General features: G+C 60.2%; 1 long non-coding RNA gene across 2 annotated transcripts in view; it reads left to right on the top strand.

Moving 5' to 3' along the window:
- LOC139829581 (uncharacterized) overlaps positions 1 to 14,467 on the top strand; it is a 62,898-nt gene extending 48,431 nt beyond the window's left edge. For both annotated transcript variants that reach the window (XR_011742106.1, XR_011742107.1), the window contains exon 4: positions 13,787 to 14,467. This is a non-coding gene — a long non-coding RNA (uncharacterized lncRNA). The remainder of the gene's footprint in view (positions 1 to 13,786) is intronic.
- The last annotated feature ends 9,678 nt before the right edge of the window (positions 14,468 to 24,145 follow it).

Here is a 24,145-nt window from a genome sequence, read left to right as displayed (position 1 = left end):
CTTTGTCACTGGGGCCCATTGTGACACCATGGAGACCCCCGCTTGTCCTCAGGGTCCATTGTGACATCCTGGGCACCCCCCATTTTCCCCAGGACCCATTGTGACATCCTGGCCACCCCCTTGCTCCCAGGGCCCGTTGTGACATCCTCTGCACCCCTTTGTCCCCAGGGCCCATTGTGACATCCCAGGACCCCCCTTTGTCCCCAGGGCCCATTGTAGCACCATGGGGACCCCCTTTGTCCCCAGGGCCCATTGTGACATCCCAGGACCCCCCTTTGTCCCCAGGGCCCATTGTAGCACCATGGGGACCCCCTTTGTCCCCAGGGCCCATTGTGACATCCCAGGACCCCCCTTTGACCCCAGGGCCCATTGTGGCACCATGGCAACCCCTTTTGTCCCCAGAGCCCATTGTGACATTCTTGGACCCCACTTTGTCCCCAGGGCCTGTTGTGACACCATGGGGACCCCTCCTTGTCACTGGGGACCCATTGTGACACCATGGGGACCCCCCCTTGTCCTCAGGACTCATTCTCACATCCTGCACACCCCCCATTGTCCCCAGGGCCCATTGTGACATTCAGGGGACCCCTCTTTGTCCCCAGGGCCCATTGTGACATCCTGGGGACCCCCCCTTGTCCCCAGGGCCCATTGTGACATCCTCTGCATCCCCTTGTCCCCAGGGCCCATTGTGACGTCCCAGGACCCCCCCTTGTCCCCAGGGCCCATTGTGACGTCCCAGGACCCCCCTTTGTCCCCAGGGCCCATACTGATACCGTGGGGACCCCCTTTGTCCCCAGGGCGCATTGTGACATGCTGGGGACCCTCCTTGTCCCCAGGGCCCATTGTGACATCCAGGGGACCCCCTTTGTCCCCAGGGCCCATTGTGGCACCATGAGGACCCTCTTTGTCACTGGAGCCCATTGTGACATCCCATGACCCCACTTTGTCCCCAGTGCTATTGTGAAATCCTGGGGACCCCTTTTGTCCCCACGGCCCATTGTAGCACCATGGGGACCCCCTTTGTCCCCAGGGCCCATTGTGACATCCCAGGACCCCCCTTTGTCCCCAGGGCCCATTGTAGCACCATGGGGACTCCCTTTGACCCCAGGGCCCATTGTGGCACCATGGCAACCCCTTTTGTCCCCAGAGCCCATTGTGACATTCTTGGACCCCACTTTGTCCCCAGGGCCTGTTGTGACACCATGGGGACCCCTCCTTGTCACTGGGGACCCATTGTGACACCATGGGGACCCCCCCTTGTCCTCAGGACTCATTCTCACATCCTGCACACCCCCCATTGTCCCCAGGGCCCATTGTAACATCCACTGCACCCCCTTGTCCCCAGGGCCCATTGTGACATTCAGGGGACCCCTCTTTGTCCCCAGGGCCCATTGTGACATCCTGGGGACCCCCCCTTGTCCCCAGGGCCCATTGTGACGTCCCAGGACCCGACATTGTCCCCAGGGCCCATTGTGACATCCTCTGCATCCCCTTGTCCCCAGGGCCCATTGTGACGTCCCAGGACCCCCCCTTGTCCCCAGGGCCCATTGTGACGTCCCAGGACCCCCCTTTGTCCCCAGGGCCCATACTGATACCGTGGGGACCCCCTTTGTCCCCAGGGCCCATTGTGACATGCTGGGGACCCTCCTTGTCCCCAGGGCCCATTGTGACATCCAGGGGACCCCCTGTGTCCCCAGGGCCCATTGTGGCACCATGAGGACCCTCTTTGTCACTGGAGCCCATTGTGACATCCCATGACCCCACTTTGTCCCCAGTGCTATTGTGAAATCCTGGGGACCCCTTTTGTCCCCACGGCCCATTGTGACACCATGGGGAACCCCTTTGTCACTGGGGGCCATTGTGACATTCCAGGATTCCACTTTGTCCCCAGGGCTCCTTCTGACACCTTGGGGACTCCCATTGTCCCCAGGGCCCATTGTGACATCCTGGGCAACCCCATTGTCCCCAGGGCCCATTGTGACATCTGGGGGACGCCCTTGTCCCCAGGACCCATCGTGGCACCGTGGGGACCCTCCTTGTCACTTGGGCCCATTGTGACACCATGGGGACGCCCGCCTTTGTCCCCAGTGCCCATTGTGACATCCTGCGGACCCCCCTTTGTCCCCAGGGCCCATTGTGACATTCAGGGGACCCACCATTGTCCTCAGGGCCCATTGTGACATCCTCGGCACCCCCTTGTGCCCAGGGCCCATTGTGACATTCAGGGGACCCCTCTTTGTCCCCAGGGCCCATTGTGACGTCCTGGGGACCCCCCCTTGTCCCCAGGGCCCATTGTGACGTCCCAGGACCCGCCATTGTCCCCAGGGCCCATTGTGACATCCTGGGGATCCCTCCTTGTCCCCAGGGCCCATTGTGACGTCCCAGGACCCCCCATTATCCCCAGGGCCCATTGTGACATTCAGGGGCCCCCGTTTGTCACTGGCGCCCATTGTGACATCCCAGGACCCCACATTGTCCCCAGGGCCCATTGTGACTTTCAGGGGACCCCACTTGTCCCCAGGACCCATTGTGACACTATAGGGACCCCCCCTTGTCCCAGTGACCATTGTGACACCGTGGGTACCACCCTTGTCCGCAGGGCCCATTGTGACATCCTGGGGACACCCCCTTGTCCCCAGGGCCCATTGTGACATCCTGGGAATCCCTCCTTGTCCCCAGGGCCCATTGTGACATTCAGGGGACCCCTCTTTGTCCCCAGGGCCCATTGTGACATCCTGGGGACCCCCCCTTGTTCCCAGGGCCCACTGTGACGTCCCAGGACCCCCCATTGTCCCCAGGGCCCTGTGTGACATCCTGGGGTGCCCTCCTTGTCCCCAGGGCCCATTGTGACGTCCCAGGACCCCCCATTGTCCCCAGAGCCCATTGTGACATCCAGGGGACCCCCTTTGTCACTGGGGCCCATTGTGGCACCATGAGGACCCTCTTTGTCACTGGGGCCCATTGTGACATCCCAGGACCCCCCATTGTCCCCAGAGCCCATTGTGACATCCAGGGGACCCCCTTTGTCACTGGGGCCCATTGTGGCACCATGAGGACCCTCTTTGTCACTGGGGCCCATTGTGACATCCCAGGACCCCCCCTGGTCCCCAGGGCCCATTGTGACATCTGGGGGACCCCCCATTGTCCCCAGGGCCCATTGTGACATCCTGGGGATCCCTCCTTGTCCCCAGGGCCCATTGTGACGTCCCAGGACCCCCCTTTGTCCCCAGGGCCCATACTGATACCGTGGGGACCCCCTTTGTCCCCAGGGCCCATTGTGACATGCTGGGGACACTCCTTGTCCCCAGGGCCCATTGTGACATCCAGGGGACCCCCTTTGTCCCCAGGGCCCATTGTGGCACCATGAGGACCCTCTTTGTCACTGGAGCCCATTGTGACATCCCATGACCCTCTTTGTCCCCAGTGCTATTGTGAAATCCTGGGGACCCCTTTTGTCCCCAGGGCCCATTGTGACACCGTGGGGAACCCCTTTGTCACTGGGGGCCATTGTGACATTCCAGGATTCCACTTTGTCCCCAGGGCTCGTTCTGAACACCTTGGGGCCTCCCATTGTCCCCAGGGCCCATTGTGACATCTGGGGGACGCCCTTGTCCCCAGGACCCATCGTGGCACCGTGGGGACCCTCCTTGTCACTTCGGCCCATTGTGACACCATGGGGACCCCCCCTTTATCCCCAGTGCCCATTGTGACATCCTGCGGACCCCCCTTTGTCCCCAGGGCCCATTTTGACATTCAGGGGACCCACCATTGTCCTCAGGGCCCATTGTGAGGTCCCAGGACCCCCCATTGTCCCCAGGGCCCATTGTGACATCCTCGGCACCCCCTTGTGCCCAGGACCCATTGTGACACCGTGGGTACCACCCTTGTCCCCAGGGCTCATTGTGACATCCCAGGACCCCCCATTGTCCCCAGGGCCCATTGTAACATTCAGGGGACCCCCCTTGTCCCCAGGGCCCATTCTGACACCGTGGGGACCCCCTTTGTCCCCAGGGCCCATTGTGACATCCTGGGGACCCCCTTTGTCCCAAGATTTCATTGTGACATCCTGGGGTCCCCCCTTGTCCTCAGGGTCCATTGTGACAGCCCAGGACCTTACATTGTCCCCAGGGCCCATTGTGATACCTGGGGGACCCCCTTGTTCCCAAGGCCCATTGTGACATCCTGGGGACCCCACCTTGTCCCCAGGGCCCATTGTGACATCCCAGGACCCCCCATTGTCCCCAGGGCCCATTGTGACATCCTCGGCACGCCCTTGTCCCCAGGGCCCATTGTGACATCCTGGGGACCCCCCCTTGTCCCCAGGGCCCATTGTGACGTCCCAGGACCCCCCATTGTCCCCAGGGCCCATTGTGACATCCTGGGGATCCCTCCTTGTCCCCAGGGCCCATTGTGATGTCCCAGGACCCCCCATTGTCTCCAGGGCCCATCGTGACATCCTCTGCACCCCCTTGTCCCCAGGGCCCATTGTGACATCCTGGGGACCCCCCCTTGTCCCCAGGGCCCATTGTGACGTCCCAGGACCCCCCATTGTCCCCAGGGCCCATTGTGACATCCTGGGGATCCCTCCTTGTCCCCAGGGCCCATTGTGACGTCCCAGCACCCCCCATTGTCCCCAGGACCTATTGTGACATTCAGGGGACCCCCTTTGTCACTGGGGCCCATTGTGACACCATGGAGACCCCCGCTTGTCCTCAGGGTCCATTGTGACATCCTGGGCACCCCCCATTTTCCCCAGGACCCATTGTGACATCCTGGCCATCCCCTTGCTCCCAGGGCCCGTTGTGGCACCATGGGGACACCCCCTTTGTCCCCAGGGCTCATTGTGACATCCCAGGACCCCCCTTTGTCCCCAGGGCCCATTGTAGCACCGTGGGGACCCCCTTTGACCCCAGGGCCCATTGTGGCACTATGGCAACCCCTTTTGTCCCCAGGGCCCATTGTGACATTCTTGGACCCCACTTTGTCCCCAGGGCCTATTCTGACACCATGGGGACCCCTCCTTGTCACTGGGGACCCATTGTGACACCATGGGGACCCCCCCTTGTCCTCATGACTCATTCTGACATCCTGGATGCCCCCCATTGTCCCCAGGGCCCATTGTGACATCCACTGCACCCCCCTGTCCCCAGGGCCCATTGTGACATTCAGGGGACCCCTCTTTGTCCCCAGGGCCCATTGTGACATCCTGGGGACCCCCCCTTGTCCCCAGGGCCCATTGTGAAGTCCCAGGACCCCCCATTGTCCCCAGGGCCCATTGTGACATTCAGGGGACCCCCTTTGTCACTGGGGCCCATTGTGAAATCCCAGGACCCCACATTGTCTCCAGGGCCCATTGTGACATCCTGGGGACCCCCCCTTTGTCCCCAGTGCCCATTGTGACATCCTGCGGACCCCCCTTTGTCCCCAGGGCCCATTTTGACATTCAGGGGACCCACCATTGTCCTCAGGGTCCATTGTGCGGTCCCAGGACCCCCCATTGTCCCCAGGGCCCATTGTGACATCCTCGGCACCCCCTTGTCCCCAGGGTCCATTGTAACACTATGGGGACCCCCCCTTGTGCCCAGGGCCCATTGTGACACTGTGGGTACCACCCTTGTCCCCAGGGCTCATTGTGACATCCCAGGACCCCCCATTGTCCCCAGGGCCCATTGTGACATTCAGGGGACCCCCCTTGTCCCCAGGGCCCATTCTGATACCGTGGGGACCCCCTTTGTCCCCAGGGCCCATTGTGACATCCTGGGGACCCCCTTTGTCCCAAGACTTCATTGTGACATCCTAGGGACCCCCCTTGTCCTCAGGGTCCATTGTGACAGCCCAGGACCTTACATTGTCCCCAGGGCCCATTGTGATATCTGGGGGACCCCCTTGTTCCCAAGGCCCATTGTGACATCCTGGGGACCCACCCTTGTCCCCAGGGCCCATTGTGACATCCCAGGACCCCCCATTGTCCCCAGAGCCCATTGTGACATCCTCGGCACCCCCTTGTCCCCAGGGCCCATTGTGACATCCTGGGGACCCCCCCTTCTTCCCAGGGCCCATTGTGACGTCCCAGGACCCCCCATTGTCCCCAGGGCCCATTGTGACATCCTGGGGATCCCTCCTTGTCTCCAGGGCCCATTGTGATGTCCCAGGACCCCCCATTGTCCCCAGGGCCCATTGTGACATCCTCGGCACCCCCTTGTCCCCAGGGCCCATTGTGACATCCTGGGGACCCCCCCTTCTTCCCAGGGCCCATTGTGATGTCCCAGGACCCCCCATTGTCCCCAGGGCCCATTGTGACATCCTCTGCACCCCCTTGTCCCCAGGGCCCATTGTGACATTCAGGGGACCCCTCTTTGTCCCCAGGGCCCATTCTGACATCCTGGGGATCCCCCCTTGTCCCCAGGGCCCATTGTGACGTCCCAGGACCCCCCATTGTCCCCAGGACCTATTGTGACATTCAGGGGACCCCCTTTGTCACTGGGGCCCATTGTGACACCATGGAGACCCCCGCTTGTCCTCAGGGTCCATTGTGACATCCTGGGCACCCCCCATTTTCCCCAGGACCCATTGTGACATCCTGGCCACCCCCTTGCTCCCAGGGCCCGTTGTGACATCCTCTGCACCCCTTTGTCCCCAGGGCCCATTGTGACATCCCAGGACCCCCCTTTGTCCCCAGGGCCCATTGTAGCACCGTGGGGACCCCCTTTGACCCCAGGGCCCATTGTGGCACTATGGCAACCCCTTTTGTCCCCAGGGCCCATTGTGACATTCTTGGACCCCACTTTGTCCCCAGGGCCTATTCTGACACCATGGGGACCCCTCCTTGTCACTGGGGACCCATTGTGACACCATGGGGACCCCCCCTTGTCCTCATGACTCATTCTGACATCCTGGATGCCCCCCATTGTCCCCAGGGCCCATTGTGACATCCACTGCACCCCCCTGTCCCCAGGGCCCATTGTGACATTCAGGGGACCCCTCTTTGTCCCCAGGGCCCATTGTGACATCCTGAGGACCCCCCCTTGTCCCCAGGGCCCATTGTGAAGTCCCAGGACCCCCCATTGTCCCCAGGGCCCATTGTGACATTCAGGGGACCCCCTTTGTCACTGGGGCCCATTGTGAAATCCCAGGACCCCACATTGTCTCCAGGGCCCATTGTGACATCCTGGGGACCCCCCCTTTGTCCCCAGTGCCCATTGTGACATCCTGCGGACCCCCCTTTGTCCCCAGGGCCCATTTTGACATTCAGGGGACCCACCATTGTCCTCAGGGCCCATTGTGCGGTCCCAGGACCCCCCATTGTCCCCAGGGCCCATTGTGACATCCTCGGCACCCCCTTGTCCCCAGGGTCCATTGTAACACTATGGGGACCCCCCCTTGTGCCCAGGGCCCATTGTGACACTGTGGGTACCACCCTTGTCTGCAGGGTCCATTGTGACATCCTGGGGACACCCCCTTGTCCCCAGGGCCCATTGTGACATCCCAGGACCCCCCATTGTCCCCAGGGCCCATTGTGACATTCAGGGGACCCCCCTTGTCCCCAGGGCCCATTCTGATACCGTGGGGACCCCCTTTGTCCCCAGGGCCCATTGTGACATCCTGGGGACCCCCTTTGTCCCAAGACTTCATTGTGACATCCTAGGGACCCCCCTTGTCCTCAGGGTCCATTGTGACAGCCCAGGACCTTACATTGTCCCCAGGGCCCATTGTGATATCTGGGGGACCCCCTTGTTCCCAAGGCCCATTGTGACATCCTGGGGACCCACCCTTGTCCCCAGGGCCCATTGTGACATCCCAGGACCCCCCATTGTCCCCAGAGCCCATTGTGACATCCTCGGCACCCCCTTGTCCCCAGGGCCCATTGTGACATCCTGGGGACCCCCCCTTCTTCCCAGGGCCCATTGTGATGTCCCAGGACCCCCCATTGTCCCCAGGGCCCATTGTGACATCCTGGGGATCCCTCCTTGTCTCCAGGGCCCATTGTGATGTCCCAGGACCCCCCATTGTCCCCAGGGCCCATTGTGACATCCTCTGCACCCCCTTGTCCCCAGGGCCCATTGTGACATTCAGGGGACCCCTCTTTGTCCCCAGGGCCCATTCTGACATCCTGGGGATCCCCCCTTGTCCCCAGGGCCCATTGTGACGTCCCAGGACCCCCCATTGTCCCCAGGACCTATTGTGACATTCAGGGGACCCCCTTTGTCACTGGGGCCCATTGTGACACCATGGAGACCCCCGCTTGTCCTCAGGGTCCATTGTGACATCCTGGGCACCCCCCATTTTCCCCAGGACCCATTGTGACATCCTGGCCACCCCCTTGCTCCCAGGGCCCGTTGTGACATCCTCTGCACCCCTTTGTCCCCAGGGCCCATTGTGACATCCCAGGACCCCCCTTTGTCCCCAGGGCCCATTGTAGCACCATGGGGACCCCCTTTGTCCCCAGGGCCCATTGTGACATCCCAGGACCCCCCTTTGTCCCCAGGGCCCATTGTAGCACCATGGGGACCCCCTTTGACCCCAGGGCCCATTGTGGCACCATGGCAACCCCTTTTGTCCCCAGGGCCCATTGTGACATTCTTGGACCCCACTTTGTCCCCAGGGCCTATTCTGACACCATGGGGACCCCTCCTTGTCACTGGGGACCCATTGTGACACCATGGGGACCCCCCCTTGTCCTCAGGACTCATTCTCACATCCTGGACACCCCCCATTGTCCCCAGGGCCCATTGTAACATCCACTGCACCCCCTTGTCCCCAGGGCCCATTGTGACATTCAGGGGATCCTCTTTGTCCCCAGGGCCCATTGTGACATCCTGGGGACCCCCCCTTGTCCCCAGGGCCCATTGTGACGTCCCAGGACCCCCCATTGTCCCCAGGACCCATTGTGACATTCAGGGGACCCCCTTTGTCACTGGGGCCCATTGTGAAATCCCAGGACCCCACATTGTCCCCGGGGCCCATTGTGACATCCTGGGGACCCCCCCTTTGTCCCCAGTGCCCATTGTGACATCCTGCGGACCCCCCTTTGTCCCCAGGGCCCATTTTGACATTCAGGGGACGCCCTTTTTCCCCAGGACCCATTGTGGCACCATTGGGACCCCCTTTGTCACTGGGGCCCATTGTGAAGTCCCAGGACCCCCCTTTGTCCCCAGGGCCCATTGTGACGTTCCCGGACCCCCCATGGTCCCCAGAGCCCATTGTGACATCCTGGGGACCCCCATTGTCCACAGGGCCCATTTTGACATTCAGGGGACAGCCTTTGGCCCAAGGGCCCATTGTGACACCGTCGGGACCCCCGTTGTCCCCAGGGCCCATTGTGAAATCCTGGGGAGCCCAATGTCCGCAGGGCCCATTGTGACATCCTGGGGAACCCTTTGTCCCCAGGGCCCATTGTGACATCCTGGGGACCCCCCATTGTCCCCAGGGCCCATTGTGACATCCTGGGGATCCCTCCTTGTCCCCAGGGCCCATTGTGATGTCCCAGGACCCCCCATTGTCTCCAGGGCCCATCGTGACATCCTCTGCACCCCCTTGTCCCCAGGGCCCATTGTGACATCCTGGGGACCCCCCCTTGTCCCCAGGGCCCATTGTGACGTCCCAGGACCCCCCATTGTCCCCAGGGCCCATTGTGACATCCTGGGGATCCCTCCTTGTCCCCAGGGCCCGTTGTGACGTCCCAGGACCCCCTATTGTCCCCACGACCTATTGTGACATTCAGGGGACCCCCTTTGTCACTGGGGCCCATTGTGACACCATGGAGACCCCCGCTTGTCCTCAGGGTCCATTGTGACATCCTGGGCACCCCCCATTTTCCCCAGGACCCATTGTGACATCCTGGCCATCCCCTTGCTCCCAGGGCCCGTTGTGGCACCATGGGGACACCCCCTTTGTCCCCAGGGCTCATTGTGACATCCCAGGACCCCCCTTTGTCCCCAGGGCCCATTGTAGCACCGTGGGGACCCCCTTTGACCCCAGGGCCCATTGTGGCACTATGGCAACCCCTTTTGTCCCCAGGGCCCATTGTGACATTCTTGGACCCCACTTTGTCCCCAGGGCCTATTCTGACACCATGGGGACCCCTCCTTGTCACTGGGGACCCATTGTGACACCATGGGGACCCCCCCTTGTCCTCATGACTCATTCTGACATCCTGGATGCCCCCCATTGTCCCCAGGGCCCATTGTGACATCCACTGCACCCCCCTGTCCCCAGGGCCCATTGTGACATTCAGGGGACCCCTCTTTGTCCCCAGGGCCCATTGTGACATCCTGAGGACCCCCCCTTGTCCCCAGGGCCCATTGTGAAGTCCCAGGACCCCCCATTGTCCCCAGGGCCCATTGTGACATTCAGGGGACCCCCTTTGTCACTGGGGCCCATTGTGAAATCCCAGGACCCCACATTGTCTCCAGGGCCCATTGTGACATCCTGGGGACCCCCCCTTTGTCCCCAGTGCCCATTGTGACATCCTGCGGACCCCCCTTTGTCCCCAGGGCCCATTTTGACATTCAGGGGACCCACCATTGTCCTCAGGGCCCATTGTGCGGTCCCAGGACCCCCCATTGTCCCCAGGGCCCATTGTGACATCCTCGGCACCCCCTTGTCCCCAGGGTCCATTGTAACACTATGGGGACCCCCCCTTGTGCCCAGGGCCCATTGTGACACTGTGGGTACCACCCTTGTCTGCAGGGTCCATTGTGACATCCTGGGGACACCCCCTTGTCCCCAGGGCCCATTGTGACATCCCAGGACCCCCCATTGTCCCCAGGGCCCATTGTGACATTCAGGGGACCCCCCTTGTCCCCAGGGCCCATTCTGATACCGTGGGGACCCCCTTTGTCCCCAGGGCCCATTGTGACATCCTGGGGACCCCCTTTGTCCCAAGACTTCATTGTGACATCCTAGGGACCCCCCTTGTCCTCAGGGTCCATTGTGACAGCCCAGGACCTTACATTGTCCCCAGGGCCCATTGTGATATCTGGGGGACCCCCTTGTTCCCAAGGCCCATTGTGACATCCTGGGGACCCACCCTTGTCCCCAGGGCCCATTGTGACATCCCAGGACCCCCCATTGTCCCCAGAGCCCATTGTGACATCCTCGGCACCCCCTTGTCCCCAGGGCCCATTGTGACATCCTGGGGACCCCCCCTTCTTCCCAGGGCCCATTGTGATGTCCCAGGACCCCCCATTGTCCCCAGGGCCCATTGTGACATCCTGGGGATCCCTCCTTGTCTCCAGGGCCCATTGTGATGTCCCAGGACCCCCCATTGTCCCCAGGGCCCATTGTGACATCCTCTGCACCCCCTTGTCCCCAGGGCCCATTGTGACATTCAGGGGACCCCTCTTTGTCCCCAGGGCCCATTCTGACATCCTGGGGATCCCCCCTTGTCCCCAGGGCCCATTGTGACGTCCCAGGACCCCCCATTGTCCCCAGGACCTATTGTGACATTCAGGGGACCCCCTTTGTCACTGGGGCCCATTGTGACACCATGGAGACCCCCGCTTGTCCTCAGGGTCCATTGTGACATCCTGGGCACCCCCCATTTTCCCCAGGACCCATTGTGACATCCTGGCCACCCCCTTGCTCCCAGGGCCCGTTGTGACATCCTCTGCACCCCTTTGTCCCCAGGGCCCATTGTGACATCCCAGGACCCCCCTTTGTCCCCAGGGCCCATTGTAGCACCATGGGGACCCCCTTTGTCCCCAGGGCCCATTGTGACATCCCAGGACCCCCCTTTGTCCCCAGGGCCCATTGTAGCACCATGGGGACCCCCTTTGACCCCAGGGCCCATTGTGGCACCATGGCAACCCCTTTTGTCCCCAGGGCCCATTGTGACATTCTTGGACCCCACTTTGTCCCCAGGGCCTATTCTGACACCATGGGGACCCCTCCTTGTCACTGGGGACCCATTGTGACACCATGGGGACCCCCCCTTGTCCTCAGGACTCATTCTCACATCCTGGACACCCCCCATTGTCCCCAGGGCCCATTGTAACATCCACTGCACCCCCTTGTCCCCAGGGCCCATTGTGACATTCAGGGGATCCTCTTTGTCCCCAGGGCCCATTGTGACATCCTGGGGACCCCCCCTTGTCCCCAGGGCCCATTGTGACGTCCCAGGACCCCCCATTGTCCCCAGGACCCATTGTGACATTCAGGGGACCCCCTTTGTCACTGGGGCCCATTGTGAAATCCCAGGACCCCACATTGTCCCCGGGGCCCATTGTGACATCCTGGGGACCCCCCCTTTGTCCCCAGTGCCCATTGTGACATCCTGCGGACCCCCCTTTGTCCCCAGGGCCCATTTTGACATTCAGGGGACCCACCATTGTCCTCAGGGCCCATTGTGCGGTCCCAGGACCCCCCATTGTCCCCAGGGCCCATTGTGACATCCTCGGCACCCCCTTGTCCCCAGGGTCCATTGTGACACTATGGGGACCCCCCCTTGTGCCCAGGGCCCATTGTGACACTGTGGGTACCACCCTTGTCTGCAGGGCTCATTGTGACATCCCAGGACCCCCCATTGTCCCCAGGGCCCATTGTGACATTCAGGGGACCCCCCTTGTCCCCAGGGCCCATTCTGATACCGTGGGGACCCCCTTTGTCCCCAGGGCCCATTGTGACATCCTGGGGACCCTCCTTGTCCCCAGAGCCCATTGTGACATCCAGGGGACCCCCTTTGTCCCCAGGGCCCATTGTGGCACCATAGGGACCCCCTTTGTCACTGGGGCCCATTGTGAGATTCCAGGACCCCCGCTTTGTCCCCAGGGCCCATTGTGACATCCTGGGGGCCCCCTTTGTCCCAAGACTTCATTGTGACATCCTGGGGACCCCCCTTGTCCTCAGGGTCCATTGTGACAGCCCAGGACCTTACATTGTCCCCAGGGCCCATTGTGATATCTGGGGGACCCCCTTGTTCCCAAGGCCCATTGTGACACCCTGGGGACTCCCATTGTCCCCAGGGCCCATTGTGACATCCCAGGACCCCCCATTGTCCCCAGGGCCCATTGTGACATCCTCTGCACCCCCTTGTCCCCAGGGCCCATTGTGACATTCAGGGGACCCCTCTTTTTCCCCAGGGCCCATTGTGACATCCTGGGGACCCCCCCTTGTCCCCAGGGCCCATTGTGACGTCCCAGGACCCCCCATTGTCCCCAGGACCCATTGTGACACTATGGGGACCCCCCGTTGTGCCCAGGGCCCATTGTGACACCGTGGGTACCACCCTTGTCCGCAGGGCTCATTGAGACATCCCAGGACCCCCCATTGTCCCCAGGGCCCATTGTGACATTCAGGGGACCCCCCTTTGTCCCCAGGGCCCATTCTGATACCGTGGGGACCCCCTTTGTCCCCAGGGCCCATTGTGACATGCTGGGGACGCTCTTTGTCCCCAGGGCCCATTGTGACATCCTGGGGACCCCCCCTTGTCCCCAGGGCCCATTGTGACGTCCCAGGACCCCCCATTGTCCCCAGGGCCCATTGTGATATGCTGGGGAGCCCTCTTTGTCCCCAGGGCCCATTGTGAAATTCAGGGGACCCCAACTTGTCCCCAGGGCCCATTGTGACATCCTGGGGACCCCATTGTCACCAGAGCCCATTGTGATATCCTGGCGACCGCCCTTTGTCCCCAGGGCCCATTGTGACATCCCAGGACCCCCTTTGTCCCTGTCGAGGGTTAGGATTGCGGGGTGACAATCAAACCCTGCCAGATGTGTTGTCAACCTCCTCTCCCCCCCCCCAATTCCCCCTTTTGCCCCTCCCTCTCCCCCCTTCCCACTCAGCACAGGCGATCGGGAGGGGAAGAAGCACAGAGAGAAGAGAGCTGGAAAAGTTCAAGATGTTTTACTGATGCTACTGATAAGAATAGAGAAAATAATACAAAATATACAAAACCAATCTTGTAAGTCTGAGCAACTGCAGAGCCAGCACCCAAAGTCCTGGATCAGACTCTGTAGCCAACCGGAGCTGGATTCAGTCTCTCACTGGCCTCCGTTCGCAGGGACGACCAGCAAGGTCCTCTCCTGATGTCAGCCATGAGGAAAAAAGGGAGAAAGGGAAAAGGGGCGGGATCCTCGTGATCTCCCACTTTTATATGAAGTATTCACGTGAACGGAATGTTATTCACCGTTGGTCAGTCTCTCGATCACCAGTTTCTCGTTGCCCCTCTCGCGAGATGTCCATCTGTGCTTGTCAATAAGTTTGCATTCCCTTGCTGGGTTTAACCAAAACATGTGTCTGGTTCTCCAGGAAAATGCAGCTGACATGAAGGCTTGAGCTGACAGGCAAATTCACTAAAAGAGAAACTTGTTTTTAACAAAACCAGGACATTCCACCCCTTATCATATGACATTCACTGAATACTTAAACCTTATCAATACAATCTATCAATACAATCTAATTAATCACTACTACTATATATATATATATACATATGTACATATATACACAGGAGTAATTAATCAGTGGACCATCCTTTGAAAAGTTCATTAAGTTCATTTTATCACCACAGTCTCCCAGGGCAGGGAAAATGGTCCAAGTGCATCTCATGACCCCTGTTGGTGGGTTAAGGACACCAACTTCGAAGAAGGTGTCGGGCGCCACTCGAAGAAGCCAGCGCTGGTTTCATCACCATTGTCTTGATCTGAAAGACACTTATTAAACATTGTTAGTGCGGCAATTCACATCGTACAGTTCAGCATTGCATATTTTCACCTGAAATCAAATCCCCTTGAGGTGCACACCGAACTTCTCCATCCTTAAGCATCACCCACCAGGTGCTGCCAGGTCCCTGGGCAAAAACAATCCCACGAATAGGTTTGCCTGTGCCTGAGGCAGGAGGAACCCAGACTGCCTTTCCTAACATATTTTCCATGTGTACTACAGGGACTTTATCTCCTTCTACAGTCCATAGAATTTCTGATTGGGCAGGCCCGGCTCGATTGGTTGATCCCCTGGTGTTGACCAACCAAGTGGCTTTTGCTAAATGTGAATCCCAGTTTTTAAAGGCTCCACCACCAAGTGCCTTTAGTGTAGTTTTTAACAAACCATTGTACCTTTCAATTTTCCCAGAGGCTGGTGCATGATATGGAATATGATACACCCACTCAATACCATGTTCTTTGGCCCAATTGTCTATAATACTGGTTTTGAAATGAGTACCATTGTCTGATTCAATTCTTTCTGGCGTACCCGGCCACTAAAGGACTTGCTTCTCAAGGCCCAAGATGGTATTTCGGGCTGTAGCAGGAGGTACGGCAGATGTTTCCAACCATCCAGTGGTTGCTTCCACCATTGTAAGTACATAACGCTTACCTTGACGTGTTTGTGGAAGTGTAATATAATCAATCTGCCAAGCTTCTCCATACTTACACTTTAACCATCACCCCCCACATAAGGACCCCCCATCTAAGGACCCCCCAGTTGTGCCCAGGGCTCATTGTAACATATCAGGATGCCCCATTGTCCCCAGGGCCCATTGTGACGTCCCAGGACCCCCCGTCATCCCCAGGGCCCATTGTGACATCCTGGGGACCTCCCTTTGTCCCCAGGGCCCATTTTGACACCGTGGGTATCCCCCTTGTCCCCAGGGCCCATTGTGACATCCTGGGGACCCCCAGTTGTCCCCAGGACCCATTGTGACAACCTGGGGACCAACCTTTGTCCCTAGGGCCCATTGTGACATTCCAGGACCCCCCATTGTCCCCAGAGCCCATTGTGACATCCTGGGGACCCCCATTGTCCCCAGGGCCCATTGTGACATTCAGGGGACAGCCTTTTTCCCAAGGGCCCATTGTGACATCCCAGGACCCCCCTTTTTCCCCAGGGCCCATTGTGGCATCCTGGGGACCCCCTTTATCCCCAGGGCCCATTGTGACATCCTGGGGACTCCCCTTGTCACTGGGGACCCATTGTGGCACCGTGGGGACCCCCCATTGTCCCCAGGGCCCATTGCGACATCTCAGGACCCCCCAGTTGTCCCGAGGGCCCATTGTGGCATCCGAGGACCCCCCTTTGTCCCCATGGCCCATTGTAACACCATGGGGACCCCCTTTGTCACTGGGGCCCATTGTGACATCCCAGGACCCCCTTTGTCCCCAGCTCCCATTGTGACAGTCAGGGGACCCCACTTTGTCCCCAGGGCCCACTGTGACATCCTAGGACCTCCCTTTGTCCCCAGGGCCCATTGTGACATCCGGTGGACCCCGTTGTCCGCAGGGCCCATCGTGGAACCATGGGGACCCTCCTTGTCACTTGGGCCCATTGTGACACCATGGGGACCACCCCTTTCTCCCCAGAGCCCATTGTGACATCCTGGGGACCCCCATTGTCCCCAGGGCCCATTGTGACATTCAGGGGACAGCCTTTTTCCCAAGGGCCCATTGTGACACCGTCGGAACCCTCGTTGTCCCCAGGGCCCATTGTGATATCCTGGGGACCCTCTTGTCCCCAGGGCCCATAGTGGCACCCTGGGGACCCCCTCTTTCTTCCCAGTGCCCATTGTGACATCCCAGGACCCCCCATTGTCCTCAGGGCCCATTGTGACACCATGGGGACACCCCTTTGACTCGAGGGCCCATTGTCACATCCCAGGAGCCCCCTTTGCCCCCAGGGCCCATTGTGACCTCCTGGGGACCCGCCCTTGTACGCAGGGCCCATTGTGAAGTCCCAGGACCCCCTTTGTCCCCAGGGCCCATTGTGACATCCTGGGGACCCCCCTTTGTCCCAAGGACCCATTGTGACATCTCAGGACCCCACTTGTCACTGGGGACCCATTGTGACACCATAGGGACCCCCGTTTGTCCCCAGGGTCCATTGTGACACCATGGGGACCCACCTTTGTCCCCAGGGCCCATCGTGACACCATGTGGACCCCCCTTGTCACTGGTAACCCATTGTGACAGCATGGGGACCCCCCCTTGTCCTCAGGGCCCATTGTGACATCCTGGGCACACCTCATTGTCCCCAGGGCCCATTGTGACATCATGGGGACCGCCTCGTCCCTCTGGCCCATTGTGGCACCGTGGGGACCCCCCTTATCACTCGGGACCCATTGTGACACCATGGGGACCCCCTCTTTCTCCGCAGGGCCCATTGTGACATCCTGGGGACCCCCTTTGTTCCCAGGGCCCATTGTGGCACCATGGGGACCCCCTTTGTCCCCAGGGCCCATTGTGACACCCCAGGACCCCAGTTTGTACCCAAGGCCCATTGTGACACCGTGGGGACCCCTTTTGTCACTGGGGCCCACTGTGGCACCATGGGGACCTCCTTTGTCCCCAGGGCCCATTGGGGCACCATGGGGACCCCTTTTGTCACTGTGGCCCAATGTGACATCCCAGGACCCCACTTTGTACCCAAGACCCATTGTGACACCGTGGGGACCCTCCTTGTCCCCAGAGCCCATTGTGACATCCTGGGGACGCCCTTTTTCCCCAGGACCCATTGTGGCACCATTGGGACCCCCTTTGTCACTGGGGCCCATTGTGACGTCCCAGGACCCCCCTTTGTCCCCAGGGCCCATTGTGACGTTCCCGGACCCCCCATGGTCCCCAGAGCCCATTGTGACATCCTGGGGACCCCCATTGTCCACAGGGCCCATTTTGACATTCAGGGGACAGCCTTTGGCCCAAGGGCCCATTGTGACACCGTCGGGACCCCCGTTGTCCCCAGGGCCCATTGTGAAATCCTGGGGAGCCCATTGTCCGCAGGGCCCATTGTGACATCCTGGGGAACCCTTTGTCCCCAGGGCCCATTGTGACGTCCCAGGACCCCCCATTGTCCCCAGGGTCCATTGTGACATCATGGGGACCCCTCTTTGTCCCCACGGCCCATTGTGAGATCGTGGGGGCCCCCTTGTCCCCAGGGCCCATTGCAACATCTCCGGACCCCCCAATTGTCCCCAGGGCCCATTGTGGCACCATGGGGACCCCCATTGTCCCCAGGGGCCATTGTGACATCTCAGAACCCCCCAATTGTCCCCAGGGCCCATCAAGACATCATGGGGAACCCCTTGTCACTAGGGAGCCATTGTGACACCATGGGGACCCCCCCTTGTCCTGAGGGTCCATTGTGACATTGCAGGATTCCACTTTTTCCCCAGGGCCCGTTCTGACACTGTGGGTATCCCCATTGTCCCCAGGGCCCATTGTGTCACCCTGGGGATCCCCCATTATCCCCAGGGGCCATTGTGACGTCCCAGGACACCCTGTTATCCCCAGGGCCCATTGTAACATCCTGGGGACCCCCTTAGTCCCCAGAACCTATTGTGACATTGCAGGTCCCCCCTTGTCCCCAAGGCCCATTTTGAGATCCTGGGGACCCTCCTTTGTCCCCAGGGGCCATTGTGACATTCAGGCAACCCCTCTTTGTCCCCAGGGCCCATTGTGACACCATGGGGACCGCCTTTGTCGCCAGGGCCTATTGTGACGTCCCAGGACCCCCTTTGTCCCCAGGGCCCATTGTGACATCCTGGGGACCCACTTTGTCCTGAGGGCCCATTTTGGCACCATGGGGACCCCCTTTGTCACTGGAGCCCATTGTGACATCCCAGGACCCCCTTTGTCCCCAGGTCCCATTCTGACATTCAGGGTACCCCACTTTGTCCCCAGGGCCCATTGTGACATTCACGGGACCCCTCTTTGTCCCCAGGGCCCATTGTGACACCATGGGGTCCCCCCTTGTCCCCAGGGCCCATTTTGACATTCAGGAGACCCCACTTTGTCCCCAGGGCCCATTGTGATGTTCCAGGACTGCCCATTGTCTCTAGGGCCCATTGAGACATCTTGGGGAACCCCCTTTGTCCCCAGGGCCCATTGTGACGCCATGGGGACCCCCTTTGTCACTGGGGCCCATTGTGACATCCCAGGACCCCCTTTGTCCCCAGGTCCCATTCTGACATTCAGGGCACCCCACTTTGTCCCCACGGCCCACTGTGACGTCCTAGGACCTCCCTATGTCCCCAGGGCCCATTGTGACATCCAGTGGACCCCGTTGTCCCCAGGGCCCATCGTGGAACCGTGGGGACCCTCCTTGTCACTTGGGCCCATTGTGACACCATGGGGACCACCCCTTTCCCCCCAGTGCCCATTGTGACATCCTGGGGACCCCACTTGTCCCCAGAACCCATTATCACATCCTGGGGACCCCTGTGTCCCCAGGGCCCATTGTGACATCCCAGGACCCCCCATTGTCCTCAGGGTGCATTGTGACATTCAGGGGACCCCCATTTGTCCCCAGGGCCCATTGTGACACCGTGGGGACCCCCTCTGTCCCCAAAGCCCATTGTGACATCCTGGGGAGCCCCCTTTGTCCCCAGGGCCCATTGTGACATTTCTGGACCTCCCACTGTCTCCAGGGCCCATTGTGAACATCCTGGGGACCCCTCTTTGTCCCCAGGGCCCATTGTGACATCCTGGGGTGCCCCGTATGTCACCAGGGCCCATTTTGACACCGTGTGGACCCCCTGTTGTCCTCAGGGCCCATTGTGACATCCCAGGACCCCCAATTGTCCCCAGGGCCCATTGTGACACCATGGGGAACCCTCTTGTCACTGGGGACGCATTGTGACACAATGGGGACCCCACCTTTGTCTCAAGTGCCCATTGTGACATCCTGGGGACCCCCTTTATCCCCAGGACCCATTGTGACGTCCCAGGACCCCACTTTGTCCCCAGGGCCCATTGTTACAGGGTGGGACCCCCCTTGTCCCCAGGGCCCATTGTGACATCCTGGTGACTCCCTTTGTCCCCAGGGCCCATTGTGGCACCATGGGGACCCTCTATGTCACTGGGGCCCATTGTGACATCCCAGGACCCCACTTTGTCTTAGAAGGTCACTGATCGGACTACTGGTACATCCTGACTCTGCTTTCTCAATAAACATTGAAGAACACCTGGGGTTTGTTTGCTCCAAGGGAAAACTTCCCTGCCACGGTTCCTGGTTCCCGGTCCTGTTTCCCGGTCCGGTTTGGCTTCGCTATCAGAACAGCTGCTGCCTCCACAGCCGCGCTCAAAGTCCCCGTTGTGACACCGGGATCGCGGGAGAAGGGGGGTGGCGGGGGCGGCAGCGGCGGCGATTGGGGGGGGGCAGTCGGGGCTGGGCGGACAAGCGGCGGCTGCTGCGGCTCCTCAGGCAGCGACAGCAGCAGCGATCGGGGGGACGTGGGGGGCGGACAAGCGGCGGCTGCTGCGGCTCCTCAGGCAGCGACAGCAGCAGCGATCGGGGGGACGTGGGGGGCGGACAAGCGGCGGCTGCTGCGGCTCCTCAGGCAGCGACAGCAGCAGCGGTCGGGGGGACGTGGGGGGCGGACAAGCGGCGGCTCCTCCGGCCGCGGCCAGGACGTGGCTTCGCCGGCATCGGAGCCCGAGACCGCGCGCTGTGGGGCTGCGGGGCGGGTGTGGGGCCGGGGGGCTCCGGGGGTCCCGCAGCGGCCGCTGTGGGGCGGGATGGGGCGGCTGTGGAATTACCTGTGGGGCACTCATGGGGCTGCTGTAGGGGTCTTAAGAGGCATGTCTGGAGCACTTATGGGGCGACTATGGGGCAGGTGCTGGGCTGCTACAGCGGGACCTGTGGGGCAGCCATAGGGCTGCTATGGGGTTGGTTATGGGTCACAGATGGGAGGGGGCAGCTGGGTGTGGCCCCGCCTACATGGGGTGGGGTCAGTGCCGAGGGGCGGGTACTGAGAGGGCACGCCCACGGGGAGCCCCTCGGGGGGGCGGAGCCTCTGTGTCACGCCCCATGGGAGGTGGTCTGGGGGCGGGCATTCTCTGGGGCACGCCCCCATGGGAGGAGCCTCTTGGGGTAGGGAGAGGGTGCGGTCAACATGGCACGGCCCCAAGGGGGCGTGGCTTAGCTCGGGAAGAGGTGGAGCCGAGAAGGGGCTGCCCGACCCGGCTCTCCAGGCGGCTCTGAGACGGAGCGGAGCGGGCCGGGCGGGGCCGGGCCGGGCACTCCCCGGGGCCTCGCAGAAACAGCGGCGCAGCGAGTCCGCTCCGGGCTCCAACGGTGCGCGCACGTGGCCGCCGAGAGCGCCCCGTGCACCTCGCAGCGCCCATTTCTGCGCATGCGCATTGGGAAGCCCTCGAGACAACCCTTCCCCCGCGGCCCGCCCCTTCTCTTCCCTCTCCGCAATCTGATTGGCCAGCTAAGCACGTCAATTTCCATTCTCTCCGCCTATCATCACCCGTCCCCGTTTGTCCCGCGCTGCGCTCTGATCCAGTGTCTATTTACACTTAAATACATTTAAACTTCCATTTTAACACTCAGGTATCTTTTCAAATTTACAGATTTTGACATATTTACAATTATATATATTTAGACTGGGATATCGATTTACATTTATTAATAAATTAAAGGTATGTATACGGGTGTGAGTGGATATATATAGATGATATTTATTACCTATTTAGACTATGTAACACGTAGTAATTATACAGAGCTCTGCCTACTCACACTTTTTTCTATTTTAAGTTCCTATCTAGATATTTTTTTCTTTTTCAAGTCCTTCACTTTTTAATCTACAAATAGATAAGATGTTTGTATTCTTAAAACCATCAACAGAAATTTTTTACATTCTCAAATCCTTTATATAACAGAGTAGAAAAGGGGTTTTATTTTAAAATCATTTTATATCTACATGAATACCATTCTGCAATATATAAATACAAACGACAGACTTCTCTCTGTTTGAAATTCTCACGCTCATATTTACAGGGTTTAATAAGTTTTATCCTCCCCCAGGAATTTTCAGGCATTTTTGGACTGTGACCCCCTCTTTTCAGGGGGACTCCCTTTTGAGCCCCACATTGTGGGGGATTTGAGGGATTTTCTTGCAGTCAGTGAACATTGTATGGAACTGAACTGAACTGAACAGGGCTCTGAGGCCTCTGTGTCCTGCAAGAGAGCAGGAGAGCAGGAGTGGAGCAGCCCCCGTGTCTACGTGACTGTACAGCCTTCTTCAGTGTTGGAACCGAGCTGCTTCGCCTTCTGTTTGTCCACGTGCACACACACCATTCCTCACTGGAAAACAGGCAGAAACCTTTCCACACGCACCCAGGTCTGTGCACCCAGGCCTTGTCTATTCCTGTCGGGTTTGCTGGGCTCTGTCAGGCTCCTCTGGCTCTGTCGTGCTGTGACAGCCTCTGTCAGGCCCTGCCAGACTCCACTGTTCGCTGTCAGGCGCTGTTGGGATTTGTCGGCCCCTGTTGAGTTCTATCAGGCTCTGTCAAGCCCTGTTGGGCTCTGTCGCGCTTTGTCAGGCTCTGCCTGGCTTTATCATGTTCCACAAGTGCTCCAAAAACTGGATGCTCTTGCGATGCTTGTATTCACACAATTATCGCATATTCATTACAATTTGGGGGAATTTTTAGCATCAAACGCATCTATAGTAAGAAAAAATGTCATAAACCTAGGGTTAGACTGAGGTTAATAATTTCATGGTCTTTGCTGCCATCTAGCGTCCCTTAAGAGAATGCACAGAACACACATTCGGAGGTGCCTGCAGGTATGTGCCTGTTCTTGGACGAACCTGTGCGCGAAAGCCTTAGTGCCTATAAACGTTGGTCTGTCCACATGTGAGTGCCTTGATGTCAGCTCCATTTATGCTAAAGCTGGAGCATCATCGTTCAGACGTGTGCGTGTGTGCAGTGTGCCAAACATCCACGCACGTGTTTACCCTCAAGCATGTCAGTACATTTCACGTACGTCTTTCTGTCAATAGATGGGACTGGGCACGCTTGTGGAAGTGTGCGTGTGTGTGGCCACGTGTTTGCTTACACATCAGTGTGTAGCTGCGTGTGCGTGCACGCGGTGCTGGGTGCACATACCTGGGTGCCCCACAGGTCCCGCTGTAGCAGCCCAGCACCTGCCCCATAGTCGCCCCATAAGTGCTCCAGACATGCCTCTTAAGAGCCCCTACAGCAGCCCCATGAGTGCCCCACAGGTAATTCCACAGCCGCCCCATCCCGCCCCACAGCGGCCGCTGCGGGACCCCCGGAGACCCCCGGCCCCACACCCGCCCCGCAGCCCCACAGCGCGCGGTCTCGGGCCCCGGTGCCGGCGAAGCCACGTCCTGGCCGCGGCCGGAGGAGCCGCCGCTTGTCCGCCCCCCACGTCCCCCCGATCGCTGCTGCTGTCGCTGCCTGAGGAGCCGCAGCAGCCGCCGCTTGTCCGCCCCCCACGTCCCCCCGATCGCTGCTGCTGTCGCTGCCTGAGGAGCCGCAGCAGCCGCCGCTTGTCCGCCCCCCACGTCCCCCCGATCGCTGCTGCTGTCGCTGCCTGAGGAGCCGCAGCAGCCGCCGCTTGTCCGCCCCCCACGTCCCCCCGATCGCTGCTGCTGTCGCTGCCTGAGAAGCCGCAGCAGCCGCCGCTTTTCCGCCCCCCACGTCCCCCCGATCGCTGCTGCTGTCGCTGCCTGAGGAGCCGCAGCAGCCGCCGCTTGTCCGCCCCCCACGTCCCCCCGATCGCTGCTGCTGTCGCTGCCTGAGGAGCCGCAGCAGCCGCCGCTTGTCCGCCCCCCCACGTCCCCCCGATCGCTGCTGCTGTCGCTGCCTGAGGAGCCGCAGCAGCCGCCGCTTGTCCGCCCAGCCCCGACTGCCCCCCCCCAATCGCCGCCGCTGCCGCCCCCGCCACCCCCCTTCTCCCGCCATCCCGGTGTCACAACGGGGACTTTGAGCGCGGCTGTGGAGGCAGCAGCTGTTCTGATAGCGAAGCCAAACCGGACCGGGAAACAGGACCGGGAACCAGGAACCGTGGGAGGGAAGTTTTCCCTTGGAGCAAACAAACCCCAGGTGTTCTTCAATGTTTATTGAGAAAGCAGAGTCAGGATGTACCAGTAGTCCGATTAGTGACCTTCTAAGACAAAGTGGGGTCCTGGGATGTCACAATGGGCCCCAGTGACAAAGAGGGTCCCCATGGTGCCACAATGGGCCCTGGGGACAAAGGGAGTCACCAGGATGTCACAATGGGCCCTGGGGACAAGGGGGGTCCCACCCTGTAACAATGGGCCCTGGGGACAAAGTGGGGCCCTGGGATGTCACAATGGGCCCTGAGGACAAATGGGGTCCTGGGACGTCACAATGGGTCCTGGGGATAAAGGGGGTCCCCAGGATGTCACAATGGGCACTTGAGACAAAGGTGGGGTCCCCAT

This window comes from Patagioenas fasciata, chromosome 21 (genome assembly GCF_037038585.1).
Source record: "Patagioenas fasciata isolate bPatFas1 chromosome 21, bPatFas1.hap1, whole genome shotgun sequence".
Classification (NCBI taxonomy): domain Eukaryota; kingdom Metazoa; phylum Chordata; class Aves; order Columbiformes; family Columbidae; genus Patagioenas; species Patagioenas fasciata.
The sequence above is the reverse complement of the archived record's forward strand: the minus strand, read 5'-3'. Positions and strand labels throughout refer to the sequence as shown.